The sequence below is a fragment of the Adiantum capillus-veneris genome, chromosome 30 (genome assembly GCF_014529385.1).
Source record: "Adiantum capillus-veneris isolate H3 chromosome 30, ASM1452938v2, whole genome shotgun sequence".
In the NCBI taxonomy this organism is placed as follows: Eukaryota; Viridiplantae; Streptophyta; class Polypodiopsida; order Polypodiales; family Pteridaceae; genus Adiantum; species Adiantum capillus-veneris.
The window spans coordinates 47,454,999-47,475,870 of NC_140960.1; positions in this window are offsets into that span (position 1 = coordinate 47,454,999).

Sequence of the window (20,872 nt, forward strand, 5' to 3'; positions counted from 1 at the left end):
TATTACTCCCCTCTTAAAGAAGAATTTTGTCCTTGAAAACAACAGTGAAAAATCTCACCTAGAAAACACTAAAGTTTTGACCCTTTTTTAGGTTTTTAGGCTCAATGTGAGTAGTGCTTTGTTCACATATTTTTTGAAGGCATCCTATCCTGCAAGCAGTCCATGCTTCATGGTGTGAAGAATCTTTAACAATAAACATAATCATCGTGTACAAAATTGATGACAAGTGGGTTATACCCTACTACCACTTGTATGCCAAGAGTAGATGCAATTTAAATCCATGTTGGATCAGAATGCCATCTTCATAAAAAAAATTATATAGTCCCTTTGAAGGCGGAATCATCCCTTCTTAGATGTAGAAATTAATTTCTACCTTAACAAATGATTCCATCTCAAAGAGAAAAAGAATAGAAATTGGCTCTCTTTCCTATTCCACCTTAGCTTGTTACACTACTACCACTTTGATGCTCCTAGTCATGCACATGAGGGTAATCCTCCCTTCGTAGTAAAGGATTTGTGTCCTTTCACTTTTTTCTTTTTCTTAGTACTAGGGAAATTTTTATTGGTTTAGATAGAGCATTCAAAGTCCTTATAGGATATGTGACAACTGCTATCTCTCACTTTGAGAGAGAATGCAAAAATGTTCAAAGTAATGCACCACTTGTATTGCTTACATGTTCAAGAAATTTATCACATGAAAAGCATTGCAGCTTTAGCTTCTTCCACTTCAAGCAGGCAAGGAAGGATTGAATTGCTTGAAATAGGGACGATGACTTGAAACTAGCTGCCATCTTCATGAATTATTTTTCCTCTCAACAACACCATTTGTGGAGGCATATATGGGATTATACATTGGTGTTTTATCCCATGAGTTGCCAAATTAAAATGCATTGAGCTTTTTTGACATATACTCCCCCCTCAATTAGAACAAAGGGTGCCACAATACAACCAGAATACATTTTCAGCTTAAAGAAAGACTTTCTTGAAGCACATAAACACTTTGAACTTTGCCTTAAGTGAATATACACATGCATGTCGAAAGTAATTATAAAAAAAGTTTCCAAAGTACAAGTGAATCCCAAAAGTTGTATTATGCTTTGGACCACAAACATCACTATGGAAAAGTTACAATTTGTGGTGAGTACCCCAAGCTTAGAACACTACATTTTGCCCAAAATATAGCTTTTGCATACATGTTTTAATTATGCCTCAACACATGCCAATGATGCAATCATATCAAATTTTTTCACAAAATGACAAATTGCTTGCATTTTAAAATGGAGGGCAAAATGAACCAAAATAAAAGCTTTGATGATGCCAAGCCCTACAAGCTATTTTGAAGGTTATATTTCCCTGCAAATGTTCACTAAAAATCACCTCAATTTGAGAAAGTGAGCAAAGAGGATGTTGGTGATGCTGCTTTGGATATTCAGGTATGCTCTGATATCAATTGTTAGAAATATGGCTAAAAGAATGTTTGCACATATGGAGAAGATGAAGGAGAAGCTCAAGAGCACACAACATAGGACGTAAACATATTGTGTGTACTAATACAAAGATAATGCTTGTCCTAGTTTGATGGGCATAAAAAGGTTCAACATCTCTCTCTCTCTCTCTCTCTCTCTCTCTCTCTCTCTCTCACACACACACACACACACACACACACACACACACACACACACACACACACACACATTGCATCCATTAGAGCTTGCGCATTTTGATTTGCACTTTTTTCTTACTTTGCAATTTTGGGGAAAATTTCCCATGCCTCTTAGCTCTTGCTCTCTCATAGCAAAAATCACAAAGAGGTGGGCATACAAAGGCTCAAACACTACCCCACAACTTTCAAGAAGGGTAGAAGAAGTTGAGAAGATGGAGATCACAAGGTCGGACCTTCCCCCATCATTTGAGAAAGACAAGAATGAAAGGTAGTCACAAGGGTCTTTTAGAAACTAGGTCCATCATTTGAAGAAGCACAATGACAAAAGGATGGCATCCACAAGCGCACTGTTCTCAGAGCTTATCTCTTGCATTATGTTTGGTAAAGTACCATAGTCAAGACAAGGATCCTTCTAACTAACCAAGATTCACAATCTCTCTTGAGCCAACTACATCATACCATGGTCAAGCCACCATTTAATCTTTTGATTTCCACAAATTCGGTGTATGTTCAAAGGTGACTGATATGTATGGAATGAAGAACGTATGTAAATTTTGGACATGCATGATATCATTCATGCAAATTTGTAAGATTCCAAAGAGAAGAGCTACGGTGCATAATTGATTTGTCATCCATGCAAAGTGGAGCTGGTTTGCAAGACCAGAGAAGGAACACAAAAGAGTCTTTGGCACCAAGGCATCGTGGAGGAACCATAACTACCATGGACTTTATCAAGGTAGAATTCCTTCCCTTGCAAGAAGAGACATCCATGCTAGAGCTTTTCTAAAGGGGCTGTGTCAAAGGAGAAGTAATTTCATGATTGGTATGGGCCTATTTTTGCACCAATCAAAGTAAAGGGAGATGGAGCCGTCTTTATATTGGTATGCCAGGCTCTCCAAAGAAAATCTTTGTCCCATAAGCTTAAAGAGAAGGACATAGGAAGCTTTTTCCAAGGGGGTGTGTCAAAGGAGAAGTAATTTCATAATTGGTATGGACCTCTTTTTGCACCAGTCAAAGCAAAGGGAGATGGAGCCATCTTAGTATTGGTATGCCAAGCTCTCCAAAGATGACCTTTGTGTTATAAGCTTAAAGCAAAGGACATAGGAAGCTTAAAGCCAAGGTAATTTTTTTGTAGATCCCTAGACTTTGAATGAGAGTATGAAGAGAGCAAGAGCTCCCATTCTCTCTTGTTTTTAGACACATTTTTTCAGTAAGAAGTTTTCCACTATTTTAAAATTTAATTATTTCTTACAAATTTGCAAAGGATTGTGCTGGTTACTCTTGGTTTTGTTGGGGTACGCCTTTAGCTTCACAATGAGGACAACCCCTGAATGCCAACCACACCATTGTGTGCATAGTCACACTTTCCCCATGGAACCCTGTAGCTTCAGACATACTATTCATCCCATAAACACATGCTACACACTTAATAGCCACATGCTGCTTATGATAGCTCACACGACCTTTTCCATTACCATGTGTGGTGCATATCTATCCTATGAGACAATGGGGACTGGCACATGCAAATGACCACCAAACCATGCCCTATATAGGCCCTTGGCTATGCTATTTATAGGACCCCCTTTATCGCATGTCCATCATGGCCTAACATTACTCCCCCCTTGGAGAAGCATTTTTGTCCTCCATAACAAAAGCAATGATATCTTCATAAGAACACTAATATTTTCTATAGTGGCATACTTCCCTGATCTAGTTCTCCCTTTGATTGAAACACGGTTTAGTAGGAGGTTCAATAAAATCAAGAAGAGCATCTTGATTTTCCACATTCTTGTCCTTTGTTACCGTTTTGTATAATCCGCCTATATCCAAAATAGTGTGTAAACACTATTTATAACTCACTAGAGTACCCTAAACGAGTTACCACAACTAAGAGGTGTCTAAAAGGATATCTCTTCTCACTTTCCATGAAAGTAACATGATGATATAACTCATAAGCAAAGATGAGTCCTTGACTTGTTATCATTCTTCATCAATAATCAACCCCACCATAATTGGTGATCGAGGTTGAGAACTTAACCAAAACATGAAGGGACTAAACTTAGTCTCAACATGCTTTGCCTCACGGTAAGCAAACTCCAACTAGAGAGATAACATTTCCAATTGGATTTCTTGGTGCTAATGTACACGCTTAGCATATCCTTGAGCACAAGACTAACACTTGTAATATGCCTATCCTCTTTGTATGATTGACAATACCGAGGTGTGTTTCCCCATCGTTTACAAACAATCCTCCAAAATGACCAGTAAACAAGGATCACAATTCCTTGCAACATTGCTAAGTAATCAACAATGTTATGGAACCAACTTGGTTAACTTTAGAGATTGAAGAATAAATCATTCAAAGTTTAGTCAATTTATTTATCACCATCCAAATAGAGCCATGACCTCTATTGTTGATTGATAGAAGCTACTAATTTCATGAATGTGCATGCCACTCCAAATCAGCCTTTGCCAAACAATAGGGCCCATAACATCTATTGTGCATGCATTTAGCAAAAATAGATCCAAACCTGCGTATCCATGAACATACTTTCCAATGTTTATGGCCAATGTTATGCTCACAACTCATAGGGAAAGTACCAAGCACTTTCCCTTGCAATCACGTGAAAGCCGTGCTAACATATTTGGACCATAATAGAATGCAAAAATCAATCAGATATAGATACCAAATGGAACATGTTCATTAATAGAACATAGCTTGCTACATGTGTAAACAACTACCCATTGAAGTTGCTTAAAAATACTTGTACCCTTAGCAAGTATTACTAGGTATCCGACAATTTTTGGCCACTGGAATTGTTTTTTAATAAGATGTGCTCATAAAAATTCAAGAAACGGATCTAACCAGCACCTAGGGACTTTGTCACAACACACAATTGGAGTAACGGGCACCAGTGTCAGTCCTAGAGACTTATATTCTCCACATGTGAAATATGTCTCATATAAGGATGTCAAGAAAAAAGACATCCATCAAGTACGAGATATACTTGTGTGTGGAGGTAATTGCAAACACTCAGTGACATGAGTGAGAGGGACCCTCATAAACTTTGCTTCACACTGGCCAAACAAACTCCATGAGTTCCTAGACCATGTTGTAGCCCTTGTGACAACAAGTGCCAAACGAAACCCTACCATGTAGGTCCATAACTGCAGGGTGCAAAAGTGTATCTATTACACTTCTGTTCCAAAATTCTTTACTCCTCCATGACCTCGTCATGTGTCTAAAGAGAAAAATGGATGAAATCATTCTAGCTTATACATCCTACTTGGAAAACTCAATCACAAGCATATGAAAAAATCAAATAAAACCAAATCATATGCGTACCTAACAGTTCAACATAGTGTCCACTTACCTGCAATCAACAAGTGCACTATTCAAACTTGAAAGGTACAACCTAGAAAGTACATTACCAAAAATGCCAACCTAAAAATACCTAGTATGTCTTTAACCTATTTAACATAAAGGAAAAATTAGTGAAAATCAAGCAATATTGAACTGGTAACCTTGGGTGTTGCCCTAGCAACCCAAACCCCTTGGTTAAAGTTTGCAATTCTAAACCCCTTGGTTAAATTCTATATATTAACTGCTTAAACTAGAGGTTAACAATGATTACCACAGTATACCGTGTCCAAAAGTGATTAAATCAACTTGTGAAGTTTAGCTTATCCACTACCCCTTGGCAGATTGAGGACTTCTTTCCTTGAAAGTACAATTGGGAAGAGATCAATAAATGACCAACAACACTCATGGAGGGAGTTGGAATTAGCTAGGTCTTACCCCTAGAAATACCATTTCTATAGCCACAATCAGTCTTATAAATTAAACAACAAATCCTCTCAATTTGGAATTGTATTCACAACTAGGCCTTGAAATAATCATACCTCTCTATGAACAAAAGAGAAAGATGTCTAACATCCCAAAGAAGGTAGTCATACTAGATTTTCTTGGGTGTTTAAATAAGAGATCCCCTTCTTTGAAGCTCTCTTAGTCTATTCGTGTCATCCCATGAATTAGTTGCTAGATAGCTAGGCCCATGCCTACTTGCTACCCACAAGAAGTGTCATTTGTATTGGCTGCACCTTGTGCATAGAGAAAATGATGTAAAGTGATCATTGTTGTATAAAACAATGATCACAAGCAAACATACCAGCCTCAACTCTTTCTCAACAGAGTAGTTGATTTTATAGTAGAAATTCCATTTCCGCCTTGGCACTCTCCTCTACTGACTTTTCTATTTGGTCATGGAGCCTTTGTTCTTCTTCTTCAGAGATTCTTAAAGTCGAAGCCACCTCTTGAGCTGGGGATGGATCTTCAATTGTGGTTGCCTCTCCAGTTTCTGGTAGCTCTATGGCTGCTCCACCTAATTCTTCTTGTGGTGTCTCTGTCTCTCTTCTTTGTTGCTCTTGTAGATCTTGGAGCTGTTTGCGGAGGGCCTCATTCTCTGTCCGTAGTGTTTGATTTTCTAATGTGAGCCTCTCCTCTGCGGCCAATGATCCCTCCGCAATGTGCAACCTTTGCACTTGCTCTAATCTTAGCTCTCTTTGTAAGCTTCGGACCTGGTCTTCCAACACTGGTACGATAGCTCCCTCTTGTTCGGTTCCTGCTCTGCTAGCTCTAGGGGTAGACCTGAGTCTATTGATTGTTCTTTCTTGGAGCTCGACTCTTTCCCTTAGCTCAATGAGCTCATCCTTAGCCGCCTCCAACTCATCCTCTATCCGCTCCCTTGCTTCCTGTGCACTTGTTACTTCTCTTGAAGCCTCGGCTAGTTGGAGTATCAAGCCGTCTCTCTCGTTTTCCGCGTCATAGAGTGATGCTTTATGACTTTCAGATTCAGTCATAGCATTCTCTAAATTTCTCTGCAACTCCGCTTCCCTTTGTTTGGCTGTCTCAATCTCTACTTCCTTTGCCTTGGACCTTTCTTTTATCTTGCTGAGCAGTTCATGCACCATGTGCATGTCTTTTTCATCATCATCTATCAACTCTAAAGCTCTTTCCGCCACCACCTCCACTGGCTTTGGCTCTTCTAGTACTTTCGGTTCGTCCAGTTTCTCTTCACTTTCTTTTTTACTCTTTGTCTTTTTCTCCGTCCCTCTCCGTTCATCTTGTTTTTGTAGGGTGATCCCATAAACTGCCTCAAGGGCCTCTTCTTCGGTGTATCCTATCTCTACCAGATCCTCATAATCATTTCTCTTTTGTTGAACTGGATCTATCTTCTTTTCTTTGGTCTCGGCTTCTGGCTTTTCCAAAACATCTGTGTCCACCTCTACTGTGGTCTCTTCCACAACTTTTTCCGTCTTCTTCGGGCTTGGTACATCAGTCATAGAGGGATGTTTGTCCTCAGCTTCCTTGGCTTTCCCCTTGTCGGCTTGCCCATCTTTCTCTTGAGGCTTAGTAGACTCATTTACTTTCCTTTTCCCCTTTTCGTCTTTTTTCAGCTCAGCTTTTAATTGCTGTACCTCCTCTTTAGTGTATGGATCGATAGGTTGTTGCTCCAAAATAGCCTCTGACTCCTCATAAGATTTAATATATTGATCAATATGTGGCCTGGCTGAGCTAGTTCCAACTTTAGTGGGGTCTAGCACCCACTTTTCTTAAAAGTCACCCTTTAGAGCTCTTTCCGCTCTAAACTGCTCCACTAATCTTTCCATTCTTGCCGCTTTCTGACTTTTGGTTTGCTTGGGAGCAACCTTCTTCTTTACTTTCTTCTTAAGTGGCTCATCCACATCCTCTTCAGGTTCTGAAACTACTTCTAGTTTCCGGCGTGCTCTTGTGGATGCCCTCTTGGATACTTCGGGCTGTTCTTCCTCCTCGTCGGCTTCTCTAAGCCACTTATTCTGGGAGGGAGCCTTTGGCCACTGATCTCTAGCTCCAATAGCTTCATAAGCTATTCTTGTTAGAATTTCCGCTCCTCCTATGTATTTTGGCTTCTCGTTGTGCATGGCAATTACTTGCTCGTGGATGTGTTGAGCATAATTCACCTCTTTTGGCATATTGCTCTTTAATGCCCATGTGATGGTGGTCGCAATGGCATGGGGTGGTGTCGTATACTTTTGCGGTCTTTTACTGCAAACATGAAGAATTTGGTTGTACAGTCGGCAAAGGGTTGCCGCTCTTGGGTCCGCCATATCTCCATAGGTCGCATTCTATTTCTTGGGCCCATAGACCTCTGTGGCCTCTCTTCTTTCCCTGACCGAGCTCCCTTTGTTGTGCAGCTTCAATGCGTCTGCAATTAGCTGTGGAGTGATCTGTACTTCTACCTTCTCTCCATCCATGGCAGTCAATGTGGCTTTTCCATCCTTCTGAATGGATGTTGCCAACTCATACACTCTTCTTGTATCCACACCTGATGGTCTCGAGGTGAAGAAACTGTGCAAGTCTGCCCTTTCCAGGTACCTGCTGATGTCTCCTGACTTGCTATAATCTACCAATTCCTGTGGGATCATCGGTACATCCACCGCTTGCCCTTGAGGATCTCTGAAAGTCCCCTGGTAGATCTTTATTCCCTCTTTCTCCAATACTGCTTCCTCCACCCAAGTTTTGGTTGGCTTGAGGGTTTCTGCTGGAATGTCAAAGGGTTCTGCTTCTGCAATAGCATCTTTGATTGTCGGTCTTTTTCTCTTCGTTGCCGATGACTTGGTGGAATCCATGGATCTTGTAACTCCAATTTCAGAAGTTAGCGTCTTTTTAGTACTGAAAGCCGAAATGAAGCTTTTAACTATCCAAATGACTTGAAAATTGAAACATGAGCTATTCAGGGCCTAAGGATGCAAGGTAGGTGAAAAAATATGCAAAATGGGCTCAAAATCATGCTGGAGACATCATACGCGTATGATGTCTTTTGTGTCAAAATGACTTCATATTGGTTGTGCTTGTAGCTGATAGTGTATACATGATTATCATATGCTTGGATTTGAGTTTGGATACCATTTGGTCAAGTTTTGGCCAATTTAGTCCAATTTCGGCTCTTGGCAAAATTTTGAAAGGGAATTGGATTTTATGATCCAAATTGGATAAAACTTGGTGGTTCACTTTCAAATGGCATGTAGATCACTTCTGTTTGGTGGTTGAAGCCCTGAGGTGCCAAAATCACATAGTGAGACATCATATGCGTATGATGTCTTTTAATGTATTTTTGGACCAAATTTCTCTATAAGCTTGGGTTTGGCTTTAGATAGGCTTATTCGGTGGATTTATGAAGTTTGGATAGATTTTGGGCTAAAAATGGCTCTGGAGACATCATACGCGTATGATGTCTTTTTCATCAATTTTGCATGGGATTGGTTCTGTGGATTCCCCATGTACTAGTGAAGGACTGTTCCTACTCAAATCTTGGTTTGGACTTGAGTATGTTGGATTTGGGCCAAAAATAGGCTTTAGGTGAAGGATTTTCCTCAATTGGGCTAATGGGGTGATCCTCTTGACCAAATGGTTCCAAATTTCATATGTAGCATGTATTAGATATATATAATGGATGTATGATGACAAATGAGCAGTTTTGGCTCTGCAAGTGCAAATAGACATCATACGCGTATGATGTCTTTTGTGTCAAAATGGTGCTTTTTGGTTCCAGATAGCTTGTAGATGTGTTTAACAACAATCCTACAAAGTTTCAATGAGTTTGGAGTTATTTTGACAAAATTAGGACCAAAAATCAAATTTATGGCCTACTTTGCGTCTTTTTGGTTTTCCTTGGGTTTTCTAACTCCAATTCTCATAATACTTGGTTCATAGGATGTGATTAACATGTGGAATGAGGCTATGCACTCAAATGTTGAAATGGATGTGAAATTCATGCTGTGAGACATCATACGCGTATGATGTCTTTTCTTGAAATGTTGGTCTTTTTGTGCAAAGAATGCTTTGTGCTAGTGCCCTAAGCCCTGCTAACTAGTTTTCAACTTAAAAAGTCATCAGTTTAGCTAAAAAGCCCCCTTATAGGCATTTCAGTCTCCGAAGTCGTCTTTTTGCCTTGGAGTTGAATCTCTTCAACTTTTCTTCTCGAGAGTTGCATTTCCAGCTCATTGGATATGTTGTGAAGCCATCTATTTGGTTGAACTTGACTTTGGCTCCCCGTTCTCCATCTTTCTCCATTTGGTTGCCCGAAAGCGTCTTTTTCACCATCGGTAAGTGAATCAGCTGTCTTTTGGGTTTTGCTTGCAAACATAAGTCATCAATAGTTACTTGAAGCTGCTTGTGAAGTTTCATTTCATTCGGTCATCAATTTCAGCCGTTATGCCAAAATGACGCTTTGTGTGTCTGTCGTCGAATCGGTTGTTTTGACCCACTTTTGGTGGTCCAAACCTGGAGATACTCCATGGTTGCATTGCCCTCGATGTTGTTAAGCTTCCTGAGAAGTTTTGTGTCGTTTCGACAACTTTTTCCTGTTTGCCTCTTGCAGGCTCTGTTGACCTAGGGTTTTTCCAGTCGTTCTTTCTCAAGCTTTGAGTGTTAGAAACCCATCTTCTATACTAGGGTAACCCACCTATAAGTTCTTGCAAGGTTTGGTTAGGCGGTTGTGCCACTACCTAGCATTCTACCCCATTCCCTGTCTGCTCTTATTTCTTGGTTTTGGTCAGTTTTCGCGACAAAAGTTAATGATAAGCATCAAAAGCTTATGGCAACGAGTCTACCTCTCATGTCTGGTGTCCTCTGAGCTCTCGTGGAAGTCGTAGAAGGTTGGATGCTCCTGTGTGCTCTTTGCTCTCTCCAAGTGGGTAATAGTGCAAATGAGCCTGTAAGTGAAGTAAAAAATACTTAACTTTGGACTTCCTGGATCACTTGTTACCAAATTTGACATGTGCTCCTATCTCGTCGTGAAATGCACTTTAGGATTTGAAATTTCTCAATTTGGACTCCGTTTGACCTTTTTCTGAGAAATCTGTCCACTTTGCCAAAATTCTGTCCTTTCGGGCTTTCCGCAACTTTTCTCGAATTGTACTCAATTTTTACCATGGGTTGCCCTTGTCATTAGGATCTCGTTTCACCTGCTTTTTTATTTTTATTTTACTTTTATCAAGAAAATCATAAAAAATAAAGGAAAATAGCAAATTGAAGCCAAAAAAATCCAAACATACACAATAAATAGCTGGTAACCCTGTGTATATGAATATACACTTATTTGTGATTTTTGGACTTGGATTATCACTTTTTTCCACTTTTTAGCTCCAAAAACACTCTTATTTAGTGATATTTACACGTCTAGAGACCCAAATTCATCATTTGATCTCTTCTTGTTGCAAAACAAGGTATATAAGGACATAAATATTATCAATATCCGCAATCAAACATAAAAATTGCGAAATCATGTAAGACACTGCCCTTGTAATATATATATATATATATATATATATTATATATATTGCTTGTAGCTGCTTTGTAGCTCCTGTATACCTGTATACCTCCCCCCCTCCTAGTCTGAGTCCTCCTGGATGACTATGAAGTGTCTCTGGGCGAAGCATTGTAGTTGTTTTGGTCATAAGTTCCCAATGCAATTGTAGAGCGATGATACAACAGTCTTTCCAATAAAGCTGCTCTTTGTTTGATTGAAGGATTGGTGGTCGGGTTTTGGGTTGGTTTTGGCACTTCGGTAGTAGAATCAGTAGATAGATTCTTCTTTACCTTGTTGTTCTTTTTCACAATCCAAATCTGCTTCCGCTTCGCTTGTGCTTGCCACAAACTCTTTGCGACCCAAACCTGCTTTGTTCTTTGTGTTGATTTCCTCGCCTTGAAATACCTAGGAGTTTCCGTGGATTGTACTGAAGGGAGTTCCTGTTTACAAATCCTTGGGATCCAAATTTTCTTGCTATAGCTTTGTGCCGTCATGAACTTCTTTGGAATCCAGATCTGTTTCACTGTCCTTGATTGTATGGAATCACTTTGTTGTTTGGTATTGAAGACTCTGTTTTCCACCTTTGTGTTCTCTGGCACAACCTTTTTTGGTCTCCATACCAACTTTGACTCCGTTTTTTCCCAAGGTTGAGCTGTTATATTATTGCTTGTCTTCCTTATCCAATGTTGAGAGTTCCTCGTCGAAGACGAATCCAGTTGTACAGAAACTTTTGGTTGCCATTGCTTCTTCTTTTTCTCTGGTTGTTGTTTACCTTTGTTCTTGGATTCTTTCTTTGGAGTTGGCTCTGCTCCTTTGGTGAACTTAACTGATTGACTTTCACCTTTGTATTTGATAAGCACTGATTTAGAACTCCAGTCAATCATTGCATTGTATTGCTTCTGCCATGGTTGTCCTAGCAATAATGGATGTTGTGTAGCTTGGTCTTCAACCACGTAAAACATATGAGGATACACATACTGGTTAATCTGTATATGTAAAATTGTGCATCCGACAGTTTTGATTGAATTCTCAGAGTAACTCTTTAACTCTTGCTTGGCAGTTTGTAATTTAGTGTCATTTGTCAATTGTCTATACAAACTGAGTGAAAGTAGGTTAGTTTGAGCTCCTGTAGTGCTTTGGCTTTGATTTGGTTGGTTCCTACTTTGCATTCAATGATGGGTTCTTCTTTGTCATTATCCATTTCTGTTATACTGACTGCGTTTATTCGTATTGCTCCTTCATTGCGCTGTTTCTAACGTAGTAGTCTTCTTTTCTCCATTCTTTCCTTCGCCTCGGCTTGCGCTTCCTCCACAATCTTTTTCTTTTTCTGGACACGCAGCTTTTCTTGATGTATTTTGAGAAGCATGTCTTGGGTTAGCGGCAAAAGATACTTTTTCACTCTGCATCCACTAATCCAATTGGGCATTTTTTCTTCGTCTAATGTAGGAAGCTTGACGGCTCCACTTGGTGATAGATCTTTAATCACCAGAGGTCCCATCCCTCGCTTTTTAAGCTTCTTAGCATGCTGTTTCAGAGTGTAAACTAGGACATAGTCCCCAACCTTAAACTCTTTAGTCCGCACATGCTTATCAAAAAATTCCTTTTGTCGCCTTTTTTGAGCGTAGATAGAAGCTACTGCTTTTAGGCGAAGCTCGTCTAGCTTTTCAAGGTCATCTATTCTATCAGAAAGCTCGTGCCTTATCCACTCTAGATCCTTAGCCACCCTTAAGGTTGAAATCAAGAATTCTATTGGTAAGATAGCATTTAGCCCAAAAACCATGTTATATGGGGTCGTTCCTATTGATGTTTTATATGCTACCCTATATGCCCATAATGTTGAATGCAACTTCTGGTCCCAGTCATTTCTCGACTCAGATACAATCTTCGTAAGGACCGTGCATATGGTTTTGTTTGTTGCTTCAGCTTGACTGTTTGCTTGTGGATGATACGGGGCTGATTTCCTATGGATTACCATGAATTCATCTAGAAGGATCTCTATCACTTCATTTATAAAATGTGTGCCTCAATCACTCATAATTTCTATTGGCAATCCATATCGTACAAAGACATATTCATATAGAAATTGTGTCGTGGTCCTGGCATCTGCTTTTTGAGTTGCCTTTGCTTCGACCCACTTTGTTAGATAGTCTGTAGCCACAACGATGTATTGTGCATGAGTCTTATATGCAGTAGGTGAAATGGGTCCGACATAATCAATCCCCCATTTTGCAAAAGCTCTTGCCCCCATCATTGGTCTAAGCGGCATATCATCTCTTTTAAGTTGTACTTTGGTCCGCTGACAGTCATCACACCGTTTAACGTATTCCTCAGCGTCCATATGTAATGTTGGCCACCATATTCCTGCGGCTAAGACAAGTTTTGTTGTCTTATCACCTGAGAAATAGCCTCCACCTACTCCTCCATTTGCTTGCTCCAGGATTATCACATACTCAGACTCTGATGCACAAATCCTAAGCTGGTTGTCTTTACCTCTCTTATAGAGTTGATCTCCTATTAAAGCGTAATCTCTAGCTTCTGTCTCTACAGATTTCTGACGAGCTTTTGACGTTCCTTCTGGGAAAGTTCTATTTGTGAGATATTCAACAATATACTGACTCCATTTCGGAGCGATCATTATCTGATATAATGTCGAATACTCTGCTGGCAATTTTGATGAACATACAATACATACAGTGACATATTCATGTACGCTTTCTTTCATTCCTGGCCAATACACTCCCAATTGTAACAAATTCCTACATGTGTTCCTTCTTGAACAATGAAATGCACATTCCTGAACATGTACTTCGCACAGATACATATTATATTCCTCAGGATTGATGCATAGTCATAAAACATGATCATTTCCCAATTGATACAACCTTCCTGTAACCAATTGAAGATTCTTAGATTGCTGAATAGCAATATGTTTCTGGTTGTATTCTCTTCTATCAAACTCTCCTCCATAGGTTAATAGGCTAACAACATTTTGAGACCACTTCGGTATCATTTCTATGTTGAACAAGTACGCGTCTGGCATGTCGTCATCTACTCCTATAGGGTCTTCTCCATTCGTCAATCGCAAAAGATGATCAGCTCTAAGATGTGTTTTTCCTTTCTTTACTACTACCGTGAAGTTGAATTCCAGTAAGATAATGAACCATCTCACTATTCTCCCGGTATTGCATGGTTTATTCACTAGGTAGAGCAAGGCTTGGTGATCCGTAAAAAACACAAACTTGTTGGCTAGAAGATAATGCTGAAATTTCTTCACAGCATATATCATTCCTAATCCTTCTCGCTCTGTTGTGGTGTAATTCTCTCTGCATTGTTGAGCTGTCGACTGGCGTAACAGATAGGAAAATCCATGTTTCCTTCTTCTGGCTGAGCCAAGATGCATCCTATTGCATATGCCGAAGCATCTATATGCACATGGAATATCTTCTCCCAATCCGTGGATATTCCGTTTTTGTGAGGCATATCTACTATAACTTTTATCTTCTCTAAATCTGTGGATATTCCGTTTTGTGAGACAATATGTCCCAGAATTCTGCCCTGTCGGACCATAAACACACATTTCTCAGGATTGAGACAAATGCGATATGTCCTACATTTCTCAAATACTTTTCTTAGGTGTTCTAGATGCTCATCTCCCAGAAGAGAATGTACACATAAGTCATCCATGTATATTTCTAGAAACAACCTTAAGTATTCTTTGAAATCATGCGTCATCAGTCTCTGGAAGGTTGCGGGAGCATTGGTTAGACCAAAAGGCATAACCCGATAAGCATAAATTCCCCACTCCGTTGCAAAAGCTGTTTTATGTTGATCTGCCGGTGCTATGGCTAGCTGGTTATATCCTGAAAAACCATCAAGAAAGGAGTATGCTGTTTTCCCTGATACACGCTCTAGAACATGATCAGTTATCGGCAGGGGATAATTGTCCCTGATTGTTGCAGCATTCACTTTCTTTAAGTTGACACACACTCGGAGTTTTCCGTTCTTCTTGGGTACCACCACAATTGGAGATACCCAATCGGTGTGTTCAATCTCGTATATGAATTAAACTTCCATTAGCTTATCTATCTCTTCTTTGATTCGCTTAGCAAACGTATCATTATATGTGTATGGTCTCTGTCTGCTAGGCTTTGCATCTTGTTTTAGTGGGATTGTGTGTTGGCATATCGATGGGTCAACTCCCTTTAAGTCCTTATAAGACCATGCAAACACATCCCTGTACTCTCTTAGAAGACTCAAAAGTCTCTCTTCCTCGCTTGGAGACAAATCTGTGGCTATGTACACTGGTCTAGGTGTCTCACCTGGAGCTGCTAAATCAACTTTTTTTGCATCCTCCGGTCCGTCATAAGATTCGTTCGTCTTTCTCTCTCGAATAGGTTGGGTTAATACCACCTTCCTATCCTCAATTCTCAATTTCTTGTAGTGAGAGGGAACATCCATGTTTTTCTTGATTTTGGCGTTTTCGTCCTCTCCGCTCTCAATTTCTATCGTCCAAACTTCTTTCAGAGTTTTCTTGAGCTCTCTGTACTTGTTTCTACGTTCTAACTTGGACTCCGTGTGTTCTCTGTTGCGCTTGTTCTTTTCTGATTTTTCTGTTTCAGTTTTCGTTTCATTTCTTTGAACTTGATTTCTTGAGCTTCTTTTGTCTTTTCCTAAGCTCTTTTGATCATTGCCTCTCATTCTTCCAAAAATCTTGTCCTTAACACAATCTTCCGCCTTTACTAGCATTAGGAATTGATTTTTTCCTCTTATTCTAGGCATCGGATTGGTTCTAACCCCCTTTGTTTTTCTCTTTGCTCTATAGCGTTTCTGGCGTTGTTTAGTTTGGTTTGGAAAATCATAAAATCTGACATCCGTTATAGTTTCTTCGTTTTCGCTTGAATTGTCCGTTGACTCGTTGTCTGCTTCATTTCCCCACTCTGGATGATCGAGAATGTCGTGAAACACCTCTTCTTCATCTTCCTTTTCCAGTGTATCGTTCTTTTCAATTTCTTTTTCGAGTGTAGTTCTCAGCATGAAGTACGGAACCACGTCGTACCCGTCCTTGTCGCAAAATTTTGTTGTGGGACCATCCGGAATTGCACAAACATCTAGGGTTGCTAGATGTGTGTCCATTCTAATGGTTCAAGCATGTCTCTGGAAAGGGTTCTCCTATATAAGTTTCTTCTTCGATAGCCCTTTCTAAAACATATTCTTCTCACCTCAGACTTCCACATTTCGAGGCTCCACACATCCATAACTCCTTGGGCTTACCTAACCAAGCTGGAAATTCGGATCCCGCCAAAGTAGCTGAATCAAACTCCTCTACCGGTGTTCGGTTCACATCTTTGTAGCTATGGTCTTTCAGGTTCACACGTGTAGTGGTTTCCATATTTCTCAGGTATATGTGATCGTAGCCCCAATCCTGGACCATTTTCAACTGTCTCATGAATGGTCTTCCCAGTATGATATCATAGTTATTCTCCTTCCCAAAATCGACAATAGCAAAAGTATGTTCGTATTCAATGCCGCAAGAAGTCACTACGACTTTCTCTAATAACCCCATAGGTTTCTCCATGTGTCCATCTGCTAATTGGAGTTTCAACCTAGTCTTCCTTATTGCTGGTTTCCCCCATTTTTTCCAGATTTCTTTTGTAGCAATGGCTACCCCAGCTCCGCTGTCTAGTATTGCCATCGTGTTCACGCCTTGGAATTCAATTGGTAAGGTTGTATTCCCCTCTTCACCTTCGCAATACTCTCCGACCTTGTTTAAGGGTTCAGGCTTAGCGTTCTTTTGTGGTTTGCTCAGCTCTTGTATACCCTCTTGTAGTTTCGATGTTGGGTCTTTTATCCCAAATTTCTCCAAGCATTTTCCTACAGTGGTCCACATATGTGGTCTTAGCCTCAAAAGCTCAGCTAGAGTGATAGTGCATGTCACTGGTGTTGACAAGATCTCTATCAATCCTTGCGAGTCCATGACTTTTTCTGATGAGATTCTTCGTGAGGGAAGTGCTCTAATCTCGGATTTTGCTTCATACTCTCCTAAGTATGAAGGTAAGGTATTCAGTGAATGAGGTTTGCTCTCCATTGTTCTAACAGAGCCCCCATCTCCCCAGTAAGATTGCAGATCCAAGTCCGCTTGAGATCCTGCCTCAAATTCCACTATGGGAGGATTCCTGATGTCCTTTTCCCAATTTGTCTGATTAGCTTGGCAACTTAGCTCGTTTGCAAAGTTTGCCTCTCTCACTTGTTTCCAAAATTCATTGTAATCCTCATCTTTTCCGTAAGACCTCTGTATGACTGGATGAAAACTCTCTATCTCCTGATCGGTTGTGTTCAATACTATGCGGTCATCATTGTGTGTATTTTCAGGCTTTTGTGTACTGGGAGTCTTTTCAACTACCCGTGAAATGATAGTCTCTTGCTGAATTGGGTTTTCCGTTCCACAATTCATTGTTTCTCTTGGTGGTTCTAATAAGGCTTGTGCAGTCTCGATCATTCTCTGGCACATTTCAAGTCTCTACTTTTCCAATTCCGCGTTTGGGTATGTCATCCACCTCTGTTCTTGTGTTTGGTTGTTCTTTAACCTAGCTTCGTAAGCTCTCATCAGTGCATCCAATGGTTCATGTACTTTGTCGACTAGCACTGATCCCCCTGAGCTTAAGCTCGTTGTCTCTTTGATACTCTTTTGTTTCGTTCTTTCCGGGCTCATCTCTCGTTTCCCGTTTTGATTCTCAAGTTTTTCTAATCTATCTTTAGTTTGCTTTAGTTCCTCAGCTAGAATAGCGTCTTCACGTTCTTTTCTCAACTTCATGCGTGCTTTTCTAGCTTTCCATGTGTTTCTCTGACTCCGCGGTCCTTGACTAACCACTTCATTCGCTAACTTTCCATTCTCAGGTCCTCTAGTGGTTTTCTTAGCTTGAGCTCTAGTAACAACTTGCGTTGGTATCAGAGTTTCATTTTCAGACCCACTGCTGGTAGGAATAGTTTCTAGCATATTCAATGTCGTCTTTTGCACTTTGTTTGGATTCTTTGAACAATCCTCAATGAAGTGAGTAACCCCACACTCAGTGCAATAAGCGTTAATTCTAATGATTTCCGTATGTGGACAAACATTCATCAGATGGTCACCTCCATACTTGTAACAGGGTCCTAGTGCTGGTCTTGGTCCCACTTGATTCGTCCTTTGTGGATAGGATGGTCTTTGTCATGTTAACCCTCCATTAGCTATGAACATCAATGTTCTTGCGTCCAAATTGTATCTCTCTTCATCAGAAGCACTTGTAACTGTTGGTGTTCCAACATTCCCAATCATGCCCCATGGTTCTGGTTGTTTGGGTTCTTCTGGTGGGTAATACACAGTTGAAGATATGTGTGCACCAGATTCTTCATAATAGGCTTGAACAGGCACTAAGGCTTGTTCTTCCTGATTCTCTAAGGTTGGTGCATATCTAATGCCCACTGGTCTTTCTCCTGGTAAAGGTGGTTGTTGTCCCAATACCGGTTGCGGTCTTTCTATCCCCATAGGTCCTGGTACATTTCCCGTTGGGTATCAAGGTACTGGATGTACCTGAGGTGGTGCTAATTGTGCAGGAGGTGCATACTGACGCTCCCTTATATACCCTTTGTTGTAATAGCACTCCTCTGTTGGATGGTTTGTCCATTTTTGTTCAATAGCACACCATTTCAGTGGTTTTGGCAATGGTTTTTGGTATGGTGCCATCCTTTTTAGAGAATCTTCTATCATTTGCTCTACATTTGGCATGGTTGTTGTTTGAACATTCTTTTTAGTGGTAGTCTCGCTCGCTATGGAGGAAGAGCTACTGGATGCAAAATCTGTATCCGCTGACACCTCTCCATAAACCGTACAGTTATCCACTAAGTACAATGCTTCTCTCGTTACTTGCTCGAAACTTGTACAAGCTTTCAAGTGCAAGTCCTTCTTGAGAGCGTCGTTTCTCAATCCTTCAATAAAGAGAACAGATAGTCTGTCATCTTGTGGTCGTTCATGTACTGGACATCTCTCAATGTATTGTTTGAAGCGAAGTGAAGCTTCCTTCACTTTTTCGTGTTCTCTCTGTTTAAAAGCATATATTTGTGAGACCGTATTGTGCTTAATCCCTCGTTTTGAGAATTCCTCAGCAAACTCTCTTAGCAAATGGTCAATGTCATGGAATCCCCCTCTGTTCAGTGGTTGAAATCCCTCGTATTGTGTATGGAAATCTGTTATCTGCTCAGCTCTTAAGACTTGCTTAAAGAGTGACACATGTGCATACGGATCTCCTGAACCACCATACTTCTTTGGCATACACTTGGCTACTTGAGATGGTCTCATACGTCTATGGTCTGCTACCAATCTCATTGCTCCTGTGTCTTGGCTAAAGCTTTCTCTAGCATCATGGACTTCATGGGTTACCCTTGTCGGTTCCCCTGCCCTGAGTCTACTACTAGGAGGTAAATGTGATGGTTCCACTTCGAACCTTGGACCTGGAGTGGTATACGTGGGGATTGGAACTGCACTACCTCGATTCGTATCCATTGACTCTCTGGAATGTAATGATCCCATTGGTCCGGCCTTCGAGTACTGAGGTTGACTGAAAGAGTCAGCAGCCTAAGTTCTTTGTCCTCCTGTTGTCATTGGGTTTTGCACTCCATTTGTTGGTGCTGGTCTTTGTGAGCTAGAAGTAACATAATACTGATGTAGTGGTCCCCCAAAGTATGTATATCCATCTAATTCTTTCTTGCCCATTGTTGAGTATTGCCTCCCATACTTTTCGTAAGTGGCAATTTTCACTTTCGATCCCTCTGTGTAGGTAAAGACATAAAGTCTTTTTTGGTCTGTCAACTCTCCGGTGTAGGGTTCTTCACATCTATAATAGAGATCTTGCTCCCCATTATTATATTTGTATAGCCCCACATAGATGTTATCAGTGTTGATCCTTGTAGTTTCATTCTCTCTTCTTAACCTCGCATCAGGGAAGTTCATTATTGGTACTTTCTCCTCAAGTTCTTCATCTACTTTGGCTTTGGTGCCCATCAATCCCCACTTGTCCACAATGTTAGGGTTTAGGACTACCAAGTACATGGTACCCTCATCATCTAGATATCTATCTTCGCTATAGCTCACAGGCACTAAGTCCTTGAACTCACTAGGTCTATCTTCTATCTTTACACAATAGCGGTCCATTCCATCTTTGTAGATCTTGGCACCTTGCTCATTGTCGTACTGGTATTTTATGAACAATAGCTTCATTGTGGCGGAAGGGTTTGATGATCCTGCTGCCATATTTTCTCTGTTGTTCAGGTTCAAGTGTTCCAAGTGTTCGGTGAAAATCTCGTAAGATCTCTCTGAAGAAGTATCAGAAACACTTCCTTCAAAGATCGGCTCTAATGGTTGCACCCAACTTTGGTTTACACTTCCCTCGGTTAATATGACACTTGCTTGTTCCCCTTGTTTTGGTTGGTTATTCTGGAGATTCCTGCCCGATCTCAAATTCATCAATTCCCCTAAAGGACTTTAACTTTTCCGTCTCAGCAATTTGTTTTCCCAAGTTTTTGTGGTCAGAATTGATCCAAGCTGATTGATACTTGGTCAATTGTTTAATCTTGTCAGTTGGACAACTTCTGTTTCATCAAGTGAGAATTTTGTTGCAGTTATGTTGAAAAAGACATTATACGCGTATGATGTCTTTTTTCACAGATTTGGACTATTTTGGTTATGCTCACTCTCAGTAGCCCCCTTATGCTCTGTCCACTCACAAAATTCAGTTTGAACTCTGTTTGAGCAAGTTATGGCTAATTTAGGCTTTTCTTGGAAATTTCCCGCTTTTGACTTGTTTTGGGTCAATTGTGATCCAAATGG